The sequence below is a fragment of the Benincasa hispida genome, chromosome 12, assembly GCF_009727055.1.
Source record: "Benincasa hispida cultivar B227 chromosome 12, ASM972705v1, whole genome shotgun sequence".
In the NCBI taxonomy this organism is placed as follows: Eukaryota; Viridiplantae; Streptophyta; class Magnoliopsida; order Cucurbitales; family Cucurbitaceae; genus Benincasa; species Benincasa hispida.
In genome coordinates this window covers 820,370-839,063 of record NC_052360.1, presented here as the reverse complement: position 1 = coordinate 839,063, position 18,694 = coordinate 820,370, and the positions used below count along the sequence as shown (strand labels likewise).

The 18,694-nt window shown below is 36.6% G+C and overlaps 1 pseudogene; it reads left to right on the top strand.

The window, feature by feature from the left end:
* The first annotated feature begins 250 nt into the window (after nt 1-250).
* LOC120093009 lies at nt 251-16,006 on the top strand (annotated as a pseudogene).
* The last annotated feature ends 2,688 nt before the right edge of the window (nt 16,007-18,694 follow it).

Here is an 18,694-nt window from a genome sequence, read left to right as displayed (position 1 = left end):
AATTTTCAGAGATAGAAAAAATGTCAAATTATTTACAGAAATAGCAAAAAAACATTGATAGACATTGATAGACTTCTATCAGTATCTATCAGCGATAGACTTGTATCAATTTCTATCACCATAGTATTAATGATAGACTTCTATCAATGATAGACTTCTATCGGTTTCTATTACTAATAGACACTGATAGGCTTCTATCAGCCTCTATCAATGATAGATTTCTATCAGTTTCTATCACAAATAGACACTGATGGACTTTTATCAGCATTTATCAGTGATATACTTGTATCAGTTTTTATTACTGATAGTATCAATGATAGACTTGTACTAATTTTTATTACTGATAGTATCAATGATAGACTTGTATCAGTTTCTACCACTATAGTATCAATGATAGATTTCTATCAATTTCTATCACCGATAGACACTGATAGACTTCTATCAGCCTCTATGAATTATAGATTTCTATCAGTTTCTACCACTGATAGACACTGACAGACTTCTATCAACGTTTATCAGTGATAAACTTGTACAAGTTTCTATTACTGATAGTATCAATGATAGACTTATATCGGTTTCTATCATTGATAGACATTGATAGACTTCTATCAACGTCTATTAGTGACAACATCGAAAGTCGATCGCTCATAGTCGAAGTCGCTGTCATTCCTTACTTAGCTAAAACTCTATATTCCTCGTCCCACGCCGCCCAAGAAGATGTTGTCGCTACACTTCTCAATCTCTCAATCTTCTCTCGTGAAGTTTTGAAGTCCACTCGAGGCCTCCTTGATGCAATTTCTCATGCACATAGCCATCACAATTCCTCTTCCTCTGCCATCCGACTATGCTGCGACTCTCCATAGTCTTCTCATTGTGGATGAGTACCGGCCAATTATTAGTTCCAAGTGCGATATAATTTATTCTCTTATTGTATTTTAAGTATAGGAAATCACCTCAGAGATCGATCAAGGAAGCTTTGAAAGCATTGTTCGGGATTGCGCTTCACCAGTCGAATTGGTCTACTATGGTCAATCTCGGAGTGATTCCGTCGTTATTCTCTTTGGTTATGTTTGGTAGTCACGCTGTGATTGTTAAAGATGCGTCGGCAGTGGTTATGCAAATGGAGGGATGTGAAGAGAGCAAATTGGCATTTTATAGGGTTTTTGGATTGGGGGTTTAATTTGGTGGATTTGTTGAATTCAAGGACTAGTTCAAGTCAGAGGACGAAGGAGAACGCGGTATCAGCATTGTTGAATTTAGCAAAGTGGGATGGAGATAAGGCGGCAGAGGATGTTAAGGACTTGGGATTTGGACTTGAGTAAGATTGTGGATGTGGGCGTGAACGGTAGCTAGAAGGGGAAAACCAAGGCAGTGGAATTGTTGAAGATCATTTCAAGTGGTAAAATTTTGTTATTTTGTGTAAATAATTTCCTTTATTTTTTCTATTTTTAAAAATCCCCTTACAAATAATAAAGTTTAACTTAATTAAAAATATAAAATATTTATTTATTATTTTAAATAATTTATATAAAATATTTATTTTTATATACACATGGATGTCCATATTTTCTTGACATTTCCATATAACTCAACGACGCAATATTTTCTTGACGTTTCAATAAAATTGAGACCTCAACCTTCACTATAAGAATTTTGGATATTCCCGACGATATTTCTCATGACGACCAAAAAAGCGTCGGCAGTTGTAATTGAAGGAACTCTTATTCAAGAGTACCTATCAGCGGAAGCGGATCTTTCAAATTCATTGTGACAGAATTACCACATATACATTCAAACATACTAATATGCATTCATAATACTAAAGAGATCAAGAGATCATACCAGATGAAGATTTCTTCTTCACAGCGAGTCTAAAACCTAACCGTCTACCTTGAACAATCACCACTCGAACAGAAAGAAATAGAGATGACACCACCACTCAGAGTCCTCAGTATTCTTGAAGTGAGAATCCAAAGTGTGGGCTTTGTTCGAATTTGGTAGAGGGAAGGAGGAAGAGAGACCGTACACAACGATCAAGCAAGTGGGAGATAAGGTCGTCTATCGCATAGACAAGATGCTTGAATTTTTAGGTGAAGTATACGATCATGTAGGAAAAACTAAGCGATCGTCTAAACGATCCTGTAGGAAAGGGTAAGTGATCGTCTAAACGATCGTGTAGGAAAAAGGGTAATCGTCTAAACGATCGTATAGGAAAAGGGTAAGCGATCGTCTAAACGATCGTGTAGGAAAAACTAAGCGATCGTCTAGACGATCGTTTAGTAAATATCGGGAGCTAAACGATCTCTTAGGAAAAGGTAAACAATTGTTTAGTTAATAGGGCGCGAAGGTGTAATTGGTAAGCGATCACTTAGCAATATCGTATATGTAAGCGATCGTACTGGCACTATCGTATAGGCACTGATTTTCTAAGCGATAACACTCTCCTTAACACAATGTCCGTGCATCTCATTCTTAACACACAGTCAGCTATTTATGTATCTCAAAGTGATCTTTCAATACACTCATCCATTATTAGAACAGAAGAGACGCCATCCCATTTCCTTTATAACCGTCCAATGAATGTGATCTCATCATATTCATAACATATAAATTAAAATCATATATTAATTATAATATTTTTCTCTACTAGATATAAATCATATTTATATCCAATTTTCTCCAAATTAATGTATCTCATACATAGAGTTAATTATATCATATTTAATTAACTCGTTCAATTATATCATATATAATCGAACTCTCTCTTGTCAATTTGAACATTTCAAACTAATCCAAAAAACTGATTCTCAACTTGTACTCAAGCTACTAAGGGGACCTTATGGACCTATGGCTCGAAGCTCCAAAGGTACGCGAATAGCTGACTAAACTCTTTAGTCACGATATCCACCATCCGTTAACTGCCAGACATTCCACTAAAGACTGACAGTTGAACTCTTCTTGCCATAGATATATTTCTATGTCCATTGGATATAACCAATCATCAATACGATAACCCTTCACAGATGCTCGTAATTATAGCAGGCCAATTTATCGTTTTGCCCTTGCAATTACATCTTCCTTCTTAAGTACCACTGATCCCTCTAATGAACAATACAATATAGTCATACTATGTGTGAACAACTCTCGGGCCATGAGAAGGTGTGTGACGCCACATCATTCAAGCCCCAGGAATAGCTCTTAAGAGAGCAATCTATCTAATTACCCCTACTTTTGGGGAAGGAGTGAACTTCATCTTGTGAAGCTGAGTTCCCAGCTTCTAAATCAGACGAATCCCCAAAATGGTAAGTTTGAGTCAGCGCTTTGGCCACTCGCATCCATGCAAATCAAAGGATTGCCCTCAATGGCAGAAGTTCCGAACTCATTCAGGATTGAGGTCATGTTACCTATGGTCATCCTAGTGAAGTGAAGTCTCGATCATGAACGGAGTTATATGACAAGACATTTAACACTTCGAGGTCAGGTCTTATACAAACTCTTTGTATAGGACACTCCCGACACATGTCCACTACACGAATGATCAGGATCAGACCATCTGTGACAAGTCAAAACATTTGTAACAATTCCACAAAGCGGGTCGCATTCGTAGTGTTACTAGGATAAGATTTCCCTCCTATATCCATATACTATAGACTATTTTGGTTGTCACTTAAGATATGATCCACTTGTATGTCACTACATACATGCTTAAGTAACATAAAAGGAACCAGGGATATTAAATTTATTGGTTTCTGGTAAAATAAAAAGCATCTAAATGTGCCAAGTCAAAAGGTGAAGTAAATATCATATATATTATACATCACAAGTGTTCGTACAAAGTTGTTTACAAACTACAACACACGAGACTTTAGGGCATAAACCCCAACAATGTCCCACTTGTCCTAAAGCGAATTGGGGAGTACAAGTAAATAGGTACAAAACAATAAACTAGGGCATAAAAACCCAGTACAACAAAATCTCCCACTTGCCCTAGTCCAGCCGCGGGCGGTCCCATATACCCGGGCTCTGAATGTGACCCTAAAACACTGTAGCCGTGAGAGCCTTCGTAAATGGATCAATAATATTTTTCTTCGAGGCGATCTTCATGACAATCACGTCTTCTCAAAGCAGTATCTCATGGATTAGATGATACTTTTCCTCTATGTGTTTGTTGTGCCTATGACTTCTGGGCTCCTTGGAGTTCGCGCACAACAGCACTATTGTCACAATAGAGGGTGATGGGCCTAGACATATTTGAAACAACTTCTAGCTCTGTCAAGAACTTTCTGAGCCAGACGGTCTCTTTAACAGCTTTCCAAGCCACTTCGTACTCGACCTCCATCATAGAGTCGGCGATGCACCCTGCTTAGTGCTCCGCCACACTACAGCTCCTTCATTAAGAATAAATACTGACCCTGAAGTGGACTATGAAGAGTCCTTATCAGTCTGAAAGTCGGAATCCATGTATCCAGTAAGGATCAAATCTCTAGACCCAAACACGAGCATGTAGTCCTTCATTCTCCGAAGATACTTGAGGATGTTTTTAACTGCGGTCCAGTGACCCTGGGCTGGGTTAGACTGATACGTATTGACTATTCCCACAGCATAATAGATGTCTGGCCTAGTGCAGAGCATCATATACATTAAATTGCCAACAGCAGATGCATATGGGACCCATCTCATGTCCTCAACCTCTTGAGGCGTCGGAGGACACATGTCTTTAGACAAAGTGACTCCATGCCTGAATGGTAGTAGGCCATTTTTGGAGTTCTGCATCGAGTACTTAAGCAAGATTTTTTCAATATATGATGCCTAAGACAATGCTAGCACTTTGTTCTTACAATCCCGAAAGATTTGTATACCCAAAACAAATTGAGTCTCTCCCAAATATTTTATTTGAAATTGGGTCACTAGCCAGTTCTTAATACAGTTAGTAGACCTACATCATTTCCAATGAGTAGTATATCATCTACATACAATACTAAGAAAGCTACTGAACTGTTGACTATTTTCTTGTAAACAAAAGGTTCATCAACATTTTGGTCAAAGCCATACGATTTGATCGCATCATCAAACCAAATATTCCAAGATCGAGACGCCTGCTTCAGCCCATAAATGGACCGATTCAGTTTGCAAACATTTTGCTTTTGACCTTGGGCAATGAATCCTTTGGGTTGCACCATGTAAATGGTCTCCTCAAGATTGCCATTCAGAAAAGCCATCTTGACGTCCATTTACCAAATCTCATAATTATAATAAGCTGCAATGGATAGGAGGATGCGGATTGACTTTAACATGGCAACAAGTGAGAAAGACTCCTCATAGTCGACTCCCTTCACTTGGGTAAAACCCTTTGCCACAAGTCGAGCCTTGAAGGTTTGCACCTTCCCATCAACACCCAATTTGCGCTTGTAGATTCATTTATAAGTTATAGGTCTTACCTCCCCAGGCTGATCTACAAGATCCCATACCGAGTTGAAGTACATTGACTCCATCTCGAGATTCATGGCTTTGACCCATTCATGCCAGTCAATACCCTCCATTGCCTTTTTATAGGACAATGGATCCTAAATCGCCATCTGTCACCATGGCTAGAATTTTAGTGAAACCCAGATAGCGATCAGGCAGGTTCGTAACCCTCCCACTGTGTCGAGGTTCCCTCAACTCTTGAGGTGGAACCGACCTACTAGATGAACTATCATCAATAACTCTGGTTGATGAAGCAGGTCTTTCAACAACTCTTGTTGAAGTTTCAGTAGTTTTTTTTGGAAAACTCACTTAACACGACTTTACTATGTGAACTGTGCTTCGTGATATGATCCTCCTCCAAGAAAGTAGCATTCGTGAAAACAAAACCTTGTTTTCGGACGGATCATAAAAGTAACCTTCTTATGTACCTTTAAAGTAGCCTACAAAGAGGCACAACCTTGATCGTGATTCCAACTTCTTGGGATTTGCCTCAAGCACATGTTCTGGGTAACTCCATGTGCAAAAGTGACGTAAACTAACTTTACGCCCGTTCCACAACTCCAGAGGTGTTTTTGCAACACTTTTAGAAGGAACATAGTTGAGAATGTATACCACAATCTCCACTACAAAACCCCAAAACGAGTTCGGTAAGGAAGCGTAACTCATCATCGAATGAACCATGTCCAACAAGGTTCTGTTTCTCCTCTCTATTACACCATTTTGCTGAGGTGTACCTGGTGCCGAGAGTTGGGAAACGATTCCATGTGCTAATAAATAGTCCTAGAACTCATAATCCAAAAGCTCTTCACCTCGATCTGATCGAAGTGTTTTTATTTGTCTATCTAAAGCATTCTCAACTTCGACCTTAAACAATTTGAACTTTTTAAAAGATTCAGACTTTCGTTGCATTAGATAGGCATACCCATATCTCAAGTAATCATCCGTAAAACAAATAAAGTACTCATAGCTTCCTCAGGCTCGCACATTCATAAGACCACAAAGGTCAGAATGTACTAATTCAAGAGGATCTTTGGCTCGATAACCTTTTCCAGTAAAAGGTCTTTTGGTCATCTTACCTTCAAGGCAAGATTCACACACCGGTAAAGAATTTTCCTTTAACTTACTTAGAAGGCCATTCTTCACCAATCTCTCAATCCTATTGAGATTGATGTGCCTTAATCGAAGGTGCCAAAGTTGGGCATTTTCTTTTGGAGAAACTCATTGGCGTTTAGATGGAGTTACGGTAGATTTAAACATCTCTATGTTATGGAGGGAACTTAAGGCTTAAGGTCTTAGCACATACAAGTTATTTTCCAGTTTAGCTGTAGAAATTTCAACACCATCCTTATGAATAAACACTTTATTCAATTTAAAAGAAAGAGTGTAATTGTATTGTAACAGACACTTTACAGAAATAAGGTTCCTTTTTTGTTCAAGAACTACAAAGACATCTTTTAATATAAGAAACCTATTCTGTAAAGTTAACTGGATGTCTCCCACTGCCACAACTGAGATGACGTACCCGGTGCCTACTCGCAACGTCATCTCACCAGCCTCCAGGTGTTGCCAGGATCTAATCCCCTGAGAAGAAGAGCATACATGATTAGTGGCGCCCAAATCTACTATCCAAGAAGAATCATCATTCTCCAATAAACAAGCTTCTAATACAAATAAATCATATTTACCTTTGTCTGCCTTGGCCTTAGCCTTGGCAACCTTCTTTTCCTTCAGATAGCGAGGACAATTGCTATTTCAGTGTCCATTCTGGTTACAATGGAAACATTTTCCTTTTTCAACCGACAGTGGACACTTCTTCTAGGCGACAGGTGGCGGGTTAGCAGGCACATTCCCTTTCCCTTTACCACCCTTCTTCTTCTTCCCCTTTTTAGAGTTAGAAGTTGAAGGCGCAGACTTTTTTCCTGAGGTCGAACCTCGATAGAAACTTTTAGAGGACGAGACAACATTTACCTCACCTCCCTTTTTCTCCTTACTTTTCAACAAGGATTGGTAAGTCTGCAACTCGTTGAGGAGAGTGGTAAAGGAGTAGTCCACTTTGTTAAGAATCGTATTGCTAACAAAGTGGAGGAAGCTTTCCGACAATGAACGCAGGATAATACTAACCTGACTTCCCTCATCGATCTTAGAGCCATTCATCTCCGCCATGTTAAAGTGGACCATCATATTTAGCACATGTTCACAAACAGAGGTGCCTTCCTCCATTTTGGAGCTGAAGATGTGTTTCAGAGCCTCATGCTTGAGCTGCCCAAACGGCTGTCCGAACATTCCCAACAGGGACTCCATGATCTCACGAACTGAGACTATGGACTCGTGATTCTTGGCCAACACGTCACTAAGTCTGGCCTGAATATAGGCTCGGGCCTTCTCGTTTTCCTGTGTTCAACGCTCATATGCCGTCTGAACATTTCGAGTAGCGTTCTGAGGTGGAATAATAGGACATTCCTCCGTAAAGACAAACTTCAGATCCTCGATGATGAGTATCGTTTGAGCATATATTTTCAACTTGAATAGTTTTGGCCATTCAGTTTTTCGGCGTAAGCAAATTGATAGTGGCTGAAGCCATTAAAAACCATTGCTAAAAAAAATGAATAACCTTTTATAAGACTTTGTAAAAAAAAACCCCACATTTTTTAACCAATTAGTTTTAGCAAAACATATTCCAAGTACTCTAAGTGAAAAGACTTCTATTTTGCAATGATTCCCCAGCGAGGCAAGAAAAACACCATCGGTAGGGTGATCAGATGTCCCTTCACTGGGATGAGATATTCTTAACTATTAGGCAGAACCAACTCTTGGAATTTAACGTAATAGACACCATTTGTTTGGTCAAGAATAATTAACCCTTAACAACCCTACGTAAGTGTATCCCCTCGTTTTCGGCCCCAGAGTCCCACCCTTATACGCCCACCATAGGGAAAAAGCATATTAGGACAAGAGACTAAGTAACCTTTCTCTTACAGGAGATCAAATAAAGAAACGCACAAAACAACCATCCTATAGGGGGACACACCCAGGGTGCCACGAGGCGATGCGTAGAAACTTTATTCATTCCAACGAGGGAGACCGAGGGATATGCTCTCGCACTTCCCGCTCCCACTTACTATGAACACTCTCTCCATCCACCTTGATATTGACCTACCCAAACACCATCCGTTATGGGGACACGCCGAATGTGCCTCAAAACCGAGGGTATATCTCATGGTGTGGACTATGAGGGAGAAACGCGAGAGGTGAAAATGAAGCATCAAATGCCCCAAGTACTGATAATGATCTAAGTCAATTATTAAGTTTGCTCAAAAACAACTTTTGTCTTTGAAATTAAAAAAAAAAAAAAGAAAACAACAAATCCAAGTAGTTAAATTAAACTCTTTAATGGACTGACCTTAATTTAGATGCATGCATCAAATCTATCTAAATTACCTTTCCAGGTAGGTTCCCAGGTAAGGGTGTTTTGTTGCCGTTATCTTAAATATCCCAGCCTAGACAGAACCCACCTTTGACAAAAGGTCTATTATAGATAGATTTTTTACATATTAATCTTTTACTAATTATTTTAGTTCTAATTTCATTTTATAACCATTTATAAAATAAACAACTAAAACACTCATGCCACATAACAAAGTATTTATTATGCTTATAAATATAACGTTAAATAAATAAAGTATACATAAATATAACTCATATATTATATGATGCATGAGCATGTACTTATGTAAATTAAATCACGCTTCACTAAATCATAACACTTATAATAAAGAGAATATGCATGACCTAAGGTAGGATTTATCTATATGTGCATACCATATGAAAAAAATTATATATATATACACATCACATGTATAAAACCATGGATTAACGGACCGGGATGAACCAAAAGAAAACCGGAATGAGAAAACAATCGATTTACATAATTCAGCTGAGCAAACCGGTTCCCAAGCGAATCGGGTCTTGAACCACCGGGCGAAGCTCCCATCGTTTAGTAAACGCCTCCAGGTAAACGATCATGTAGCGCACACTAGACGATACCGTAAAAGCTAAACGATCGTATAGACAACAATGAGGCCATAAAGCCTGATACTCTAGACGATCGCTTAGCACGCGAAAGGTAAACGATTTAGCATTCAATTAAACCGCGATCGTATAGTTAGTAACTAAGTGATGAGGCTTGCTGAGCTATACGATCATCTAGTGCGTGTGCGCGTTAAACGATAGCCGAGCATCCGATACTCAGCGATCGTCTACCTCATCATTTACACGACTTGACCAACACTTGATCGTCTTTTTCCACGAAGAACAACAACCCTTGCTCCGAACTTCATCATGTACGACTCAAGACCCAAACTAACTTTGAATCTACAGACTCGAAAGCAATTAATTGTGCCAAAAAAATGCAGGAGCCTTAACAAATAACTAGAGAATTCAACAAACCGAGGTTACATCCTAGAAATTTCCAATAATCCGCACATACAAAAACGAATTAACAATTAAAACAGAGAGTAGACATGTTGCACGCACCGTGAATGTAAATGCAAGTTTTTTTTGCAGCAATGAATTGGAATATCAGAAACCTGGTGCTCTGATACTAATTGAAGGAACTCTTATTCAAGAGTATCTATAAGCGGAAGCGGATCTTTCAAATTCATTGTGATAGAATTACCACATATACATTCAAATATACTAATATGCATTCATAATACTAAAGAGATCAAGAGATCATACCAGATGAAGATTTCTTCTTCACAGCGAGTCTAAAACCCAACCGTCTACCACGAACAATCACCACTCGAACAGAAGAAAACAGAGATGACACCACCACTCAGAGCCCTCAATATTCTTGTAGTGAGAATCTAAAGTGTGGGCTTTCTTCGGATTTGGTAGAGGGAAGAAGGAAGAGGGACCGTACGCAACGATCAAGCAAGTGGGAGATAAGGTCGTCTATCGCATAGACAAGATGCTTGATCGTTTAGGTGAAGTATACGATCGTGTAGTAAAAACTAATTGATCGTCTAAACGATTATGTAGGAAAGGGTAAGCGATCGTCTAAACGATCATGTAGGAAAAACTAAGCAATCGTCTATACGATCGTTTAGTAAATAACGGGAGCTAAACGATCGCTTAGGAAAAGGTAAACGATCGTTTAGTTAATAGTGCATGAAGGTGTAATCGGTAAGCGATCACTTAGAAATATCGTATATGTAAGCGATTGTGCAGGCACTATCGTATAGGCACTGATTTTCTAAGCGATGACACTCTCTTTAACACAATGTCCGTGCATTTCATGCTCACCGTCAACTATTTATGCATCTCAAAGTGATCTTTCAATACATTTATCCGTTATTAGAACAGAAGAGATATCGTCCCATTTCCTTTATAACCGTCCAATGAATGTGATCTCATCATATTCATAACATATAAATTAATATCATATATTAATTATAATATTTTTCTCTACTAGATATAAACCATATTTATATCCAATTTCCTCCAAATTAATGTATCTTATACATAAAGTTAATTATATCATATTTAATTAACTCGTTCAATTATATCATATATAATCAAACTCCCTCTTGTCAATTTGAACATTTCAAACTGACCCAAAAAGTGACTCTCAACTTATATCCAAGCTACCAAGGGGACCTTATGGACCTATGGCTCGAAGCTCCAACGGTACTTGAATAGCTGATTAAACTCTTTAATCACGATATCCACCATCCGTTAACTGCCAGACATTCCACTAAAGACCGACAGTTGAACTCTTCTTACCATAGATATATTTCTATATCCATTGGATATAACCAATCATCAGTACGATGACCATTCACAGATGCTCGTAATTATAGCAGGCCAATTTACCGTTTTGCCCCTGTAATAAACAATACAACATAGTCCTATTATGTGTGAACATCCCTCGGGCCATGAGAAGGTGCGTGGCGCCACATCGTTCATGCCCTGGGATCAGCCCTTAAGAGAGCAATTTATCTATTTACCCTTACTTTGGGGAAGGAGTGAACTTCATCTTGTGAAGCTGAGTTCCTAGCCTGTCTCTTATACACATCTAGATGTGTATAAGAGACAGGAGTAGACATGTTGCACGCACCGTGAATGCTGTCTCTTATACACATCTAGATGTGTATAAGAGACAGGAGTAGACATGTTGCACGCACCGTGAATGCTGTCTCTTATACACATCTAGATGTGTATAAGAGACAGGGTGTGGCCACTTTGTTCAAGCCCTGGGATCAGCCCTTAAGAGAGCAATTTATCTATTTACCCTTACTTTGGGGAAGGAGTGAACTTCATCTTGTGAAGCTGAGTTCCTAGCTCCCAAATCAGACGAATCCCCAAAATGGTAGGTTTAAGTCAGCACTCTAGCCACTCGCACCCATGCAAATCAAAGGACCGCCCTCAATGGCAGGAATTCCCAACTCACTCAGGATTGAGGTCATGTTATCTATGGTCATCCTGGTGAAGTGAAGTCTCAATCACGAATGGAGTTATATGACAAGACATTAACACTTCGAGGTCAGGTCTTATACAAACTCTTTATATAAGACGCCCCCATTCGCATGTTCACTACACGAATGATGAGGATCTGACCATCTATGGCAAGTCACAACATTTGTAACAATTCCACAAATCGAGCCACGTCCCTAGTGTTACCAAGATAAAGTTTCCCGCCTATATCCATATACTACAGACTTATTTGGTTGTCACTTAAAACATGATCCACTTGTATGTCACTACATACATGCTTAAGTTACATAAAGACAACCAGAGATATTAAGTTATTGGTTTGTGGTAAAATAAAAAACATCTAAATGTGCAAAGTCAAGAGGTGAAGTAAATATCATATATGTTATACATCACAAGTGTTCGTACAAAGTTGTTTACAAACTACAGGACACGATACCTTAGGGCACAAACCCCAACAGTAACCTTTCTCGATGGTAAAAATAAGGGGTCGGGACAAATGTTTATTCCGATGGTCTACGAAAAACCGTCGAGATTTTAAATACTCCTGACGATCACCTAAGGAACCGTCGGGCTTATTGCACTTTTGCCCAACGGTTATATTCAACCGTCCGACTTTTTAATTTGTCTCGACGGTGAGAAATAACCATCGGGAGTTATTATTTAAACTCGATGGTGGTCAATTATTCGTCTGACAAGGTGTGCAGTATACAAAACCCATCTACTCAAATTTTTATGTTATCCCAACGATACTCAACAACCATTGGGTGCTTTTAATCAAGCCCGATGGTTTTGTGTAACCGTCGGATATTCTAAGAGTCTTTTGGAATGTGCTAAATGTTGGCCGACGGATGTGTGGTTGATCGTCGACAGTTATAAACTATATCTCACCAGTGTTAAGTCAACTGACGGGCATTCGAAGAGTCTTTTGGAATTTGGTGAACTTTGGCCGACGGTTGTGTCAGACCACCGTCGGGATTGCGAGTCTTTTTAGAATTTGGTGAACTTCGACCGATGGTTGTGTCAGACTACCATCAGGAGCTCGAAGTTCCGCTGATGGTGAGTAGGTGACTGTCGACACTTATCAACTATATCCCGACAATCTGGCAGACAACCGTCGAAAAAAAGTTCAATATAAATAGCTTTCTCTCCGATTCTTCTTCTTCTTCCCTCTTTCGTATTCGTTCGTCCATTCTTCTCTCTGCCGATTGCATTCATCCGTCCCCCTCGAGTGTCGTCCGTCCCCTCGAGTTTCAGACTCCGTTCTTCTCGATTTCATTCGTCTGTCCCTCTCGAGTGCCATCTGGTCGCCGTCTCCGATTTCCCCCTCGCCGGATTGGTTTTTTTTCCCGATTCTATTAGCTCTATTATACATAAATAGTTTGAATATGTATGTTAGCTCTATTATGAATAAATAGTATAAATAAATGAATATGTATGTTATGTTTGTTCGAATATGTATGAGAATTATAAGAAGGTTGATCGATGAACATGTTTGAAAATTATGTATGTTTGTTTGAACATACTTGAAGAAGGTTGATTGTTATGCTCTATTATGCATGAATATGTATGTGTTTGAAATTATGTGGGACCCAACTTTTTATTTATAATCTCATTGCAATTACACCAATTTAATTATGGTTTGGTTAATGTGGCTTGATAAGTTTTTTATTACGATTTTGACATGTTATTAACACCATAAAAAAATCTCACTTTTTTATTCAATTATAATAAATTTTCATTGTAATTGGATCAGTGCATAAATAAAAGTAATATGAAAGATTCAACACATAACAAAACCCTTATCTTGAGATAAGTTAACTATAATATTAATATCAATACACACTCAATTTGATTAATCAATTGTTAATCTATAGCAAATTAGACACTAAGAATTAGTAGATTCGTATCTTAAATTCTATCATTTTGATCCATAAAAATTAAATAAAAATGAAAATGAAAAGGGATCATAATGGTCACCTTTTTAAAGTAAGAAAACTAAAATGAACATCGACAATGAAAGAACTAAAATAAATCAAAGACGAAAATGTGAATGTGAATGTGTCATGCTTATCTTCTTTAATCATAAGCCATGCTTACCTTTGGAATTCAAATATATGAATGTGCTAAAATAAGCAGCAAAGGCCTAAAATTTAATCGTTATTGGTCTAGATTGATCATCTAGATTAACATACTAAAATTGAATCTAATGCTGAAAGGGTTAGGTCAATTTTGATTTTTATAAAAGTGTTCTAGGAAAATAGCCTGGACATAGGATTTTGAAACTATCTCAAAACATCTCAAGCTTTTCTACCCTTAGTTCTACTTTTATAAGAGCAAATTATATAAGATTAAAAGAGGAATAAGGATATGTTTAGGAGTGATTCTAAAATAGTTAAAATGACTTTTGTCATTTTCAAAATCACACTTAAATGTACTTTTAATCATTCAAAACCACGAACAAGAAGTAAATGAAATAAAATTAAAAGTGAGAAATTGGAACTATATGAGTACTTCATATAGTATGTGGCCAGTGGTGCTCATTCCTCACAATTTGCTACCTTGGAAATACATGAAAGAGACAAATTTCATTGTCTTCCTTCTTATACCCGATCCAAAATCTCCTATAAAAGAAATTGAAGAGTTAAAGGAGTTATGGAATGATGGTGTGCACACTTACTTACGAATACTTTGAACTACGTGATTGCTTATTGTTGACTATTGATGACTTCCCTACGTATAGTGACCTATCTGGATTGAGAACCAAAGGTTACCAAGCATGCCCTATTTGTAAAAAGGATACATCATCAATGAGGCTAAAAGGAAAACAATATTTTATGGGCATCGACGTTATCTTCAAGATAATCACAATTGGTGCAAAAGCAAATAATTTGATGGAAAAGTGGAATGTAGACCTCCTTTAGTTGACATGGATGGAGAAGATATCTTACGAGAGGTGAACTTGTTAAACTTTTATGTGCTTAGCAAACATCTAGAGAAACGTGATAAAAAACGGAAACAAAATTTAAATTGGAATAGAAAAAGTATATTTTTTCAACTTCCATATTGATTAAAACTTTTATTGAGATATAAGTTGGATGTTATGCATATTGAAAAGAATATTTGTGATAATTTGGTAGACACATTGTTAAATATTGAGGAAAAGAATAAGGATACAACTAATGCTCGTTTAGATTTAGAAATAAGGATACAACTAATGCCCGTTTAGATTTAGAAGATTGTGTATGTTGTTACCTTGCAGTTATGGTAACAACATAAACGTATAGTTATGTGAAGTATTGTTAATATTCTGAAGTTGAGTTTGAATTTCATTTTATGCTAAATTAGATGATTGGGTATGTTGTTATCCTGCAGTTATGGTATCAACATAAACATATAGATATGTGTTTCAGTTGGTTTGTATATTATGATTGAGAATAATTTTTTGGGGGGAGGGGGGATGTTTCAGTTGAGTGTGTAAGTTAGTTTGATTGTGTAAGTTAGTTTGTTTCAGTTGATTGTGTAAGTTAGTTTGCTTATTACGATTGAGAATAATTTTGGGGGGTGGGGGGAGGGGGTGTTTCAATTGATTGTGTAAGTTAGTTTGTATAAATTAGTTTATTTTAGTTCATTGTGTAAGTTAGCTTGTTTATTACTAAGTGAGTTTGTTTATTACAATTGAGAATTTTTTTTTTTTTGGGAGTGTTTCAACTGATTGTGTAAGTTAGTTTGATTGTGTAAGTTAGTTTGTTTGAGTTAGTTTGTTTGTTTTAGTTGATTGCATATCTATATTTAAATACATAAGTTATGATTGAGTTGGTTTGTTGGTTTATTGGGTTTATGATTGAGGTAAGCTGGTTTCTTAGTTTGTTTATGATTTAGGTAAGTTGGTTTGTTTATGATTGAGTTCAATTCATTAATATTCTTAGTTGGTTTCTTAGTTTTTTGGTCTGTTTATGATTGAGGTAAGTTGGTTTGTGTAGTTGAGATTGGTATATAGTATATTGAGCATTAAACTTATTTAAATTTGTATTTTGTAGGTATCTAGAGATTTTTGTTGAAGATACATCCCTCGGCAAGCATATTTAGGTTGTAGATTTTTGTTAATGTTATTTTGGATTTAGGAATTCTGCATCTCCCAATATGTACTTTGTTATCATGTAATGTTTTTTTCAATTAAGAAATTGTGGATGTTCTAGAAACTCTTGTAACCGTCGGTTGTAGATTCAAACGTGTTTTCTATATATTATTAATCTATTTTGGACATTTACTTCATTTTGGCAATCTTATTTTAGTTTGATTGATATATGTAAGATTCAAACATATATGACATTTGGAAAAAATAAATCTAAAAAAAGAAAATAAATAAACATATTTAAATAGGTATTTAAATCTATTTATTTATTTAAAGAAATCCCGACGGTCTCCCAATGGTAGAGGGGTCGAGCAAAGAATTCCCGATGGTGACTAGACACCGTCGGACTTTAAAGATATCCCAACGGTGGCTAGAGACCGCCGGGGTTAAGGATATAGTCCGATGATTCTCAACCGTCGGGCTAATAGTACAATCCCGATGGTATATCTTGGGGGTTGTGCCTTTTTTCTGACAGCTTTCTTCAGGGTCGGGGGAAGGCTCCATCCTTTTCCATCGAGATAATCCTTTTCCCCTATGGCAAGACTTCCAAACCGTCGAGAAATGTTTTCCTGACAAAGCTTCCCCAGCGGTTAGGATGACGACGTTTGAACCTTCGGGAAAGGTTATCCTGACGGTGTTCTTAGCTTTTGTCAACGACCCCCACTGTCGAGATAAACTTAAATTCTTGTAAAACTTTTCATGGAAAACAATATTTTAAATCTTAGCTCACACAAATATGGATGAAATTTTTCAATGTCTTTAAAAATGAGTAATAATAAGATAAAATTTAAACTTCCAAACAACTCTCCCTAATATGTATGTGTATCTAATATACTATATAATAACAAAATACATTCCTAAAACGCTAATTAAAGACACATTTATAGAGTTATCGATTTTTTTTTTATGTTCACATTTATAGGGCATTTAAATGAGTTGATTTTTGTTGTCTAATCTTGACAATAGTATTCCATGGATTTCATATAACAGCGAAAAAAAAGGTTAAATATCTCAATTTGAATAGTATGTATTATTGAAGTTTGTATATTTATCGAGATACTTCATCTTTTACTCTTTCTTTATTTTGCACATTTATCGAAAAATTCCATCATACAACTATTCACCTCAATCACAAATTTACTAGATCCAACATAATAATTCTAGACTTCATAACTCAAATAAGCACTCCAAACCGCCTAAAAGAAATTATTGTGAAACATTATTTCATGCTCATTGGAAATTGTAAAACATCAAATCAAGGGCCTTGTAAAGGCCAATGTAAAAGAAAAAGAAGGGCAAAACTAAACCATGAATGAAATAATTTGAAAAATATGTAATACAAGCTAGTCATCTTTGTACGTATTAACTAGTTGTCTAAGCTTAGTTTGTCGTGCGACAAACTTTTCTTTTTTGTAAAAGAAAAATATTTTTATTTTTATTTTAAAATTATTAATGATTAAAATGAGATACATAAAAATAGCAAAAGGAGCATAAATGCTAAATGACCCGATGATATAATATAGAGGGTAGAGATATATTGGGCTAAAAGTTGTCGCATTTGCAAGATATATCAATGATAGCAAAAAGACACATTATTGGTAGCTATATGAGAAATTAGATAGTTGAAAATGTTAATAGTTTCAAATAATTCATCATCGTTATCTTATAATGCAAAATAATTTGGAGTATTATGAATTGGAGAAATAAAAACGTCTCACAATTTAAAATTATATTACAAGGTTAGACCTTAGTATTTGACTAAAGTTCTTGTCAAGTGACGCCATATGTAGTTTTAATTATTATCTAGGTGGATGTTTATTTTAACAAATTAAACATGTTGCGTATAATTTTAGAGGATATCAAGAGATGGACTCAAATTCTTTATCTCATAATTGATCTAAAGGATATGTACTTAATCAGTTGAGATATGTTGTTAATGTCAAGATCCGAACAAGAAAAACACACATGACTTTCATGTGACACCAATAGTAAGTTGTTTGAATGAGAAAATATAAACAGACATTACTGTTAGCTCTGAAGCTCCAAATCTCCAACGGCTACTTTACTATTTTATTTTTATCTCTTTAGCTGTATTGTTATAAAATTGTTCAAATTACTTTAAATAATACTTGTAATTGAGAGCTATGAGAGATAAAAAGATGAGGGATCTAGATCATATTTTGTATCTGTATTTCCTCTTTATTTTGCTGAATAAAATTCACAATGCTCCCTACCTTCTCAATAAATGTAGGCTTTTTTAAGCTGAACCACTTAAATCGTGTGTCTTCTTTATCTTCTTCTTCCCTTTTCTCTTACAAATTTACTTACTGAATCAATTGATAAATTCTCCATAGATAACCCTTTGCAAATCGCGCAAGCTTTCTTCCTCTCAATTTTGAAATTGTGTTTCAAATTGGGAATTGATTTTTCGAGCATCTTTTACATGCAAAGAAGAAAGGCAGTGGCATCCTATCATCACTCCACGTGCTGATCTTTCTGAGTGCCACTTGCCAAAATTATGACAGTGGTATTAGAGCTATCCAAATACAAGAAGCGAATTCTTGAAAATCAAGAATGGCCATGGCTAGGTATGAAATTGAA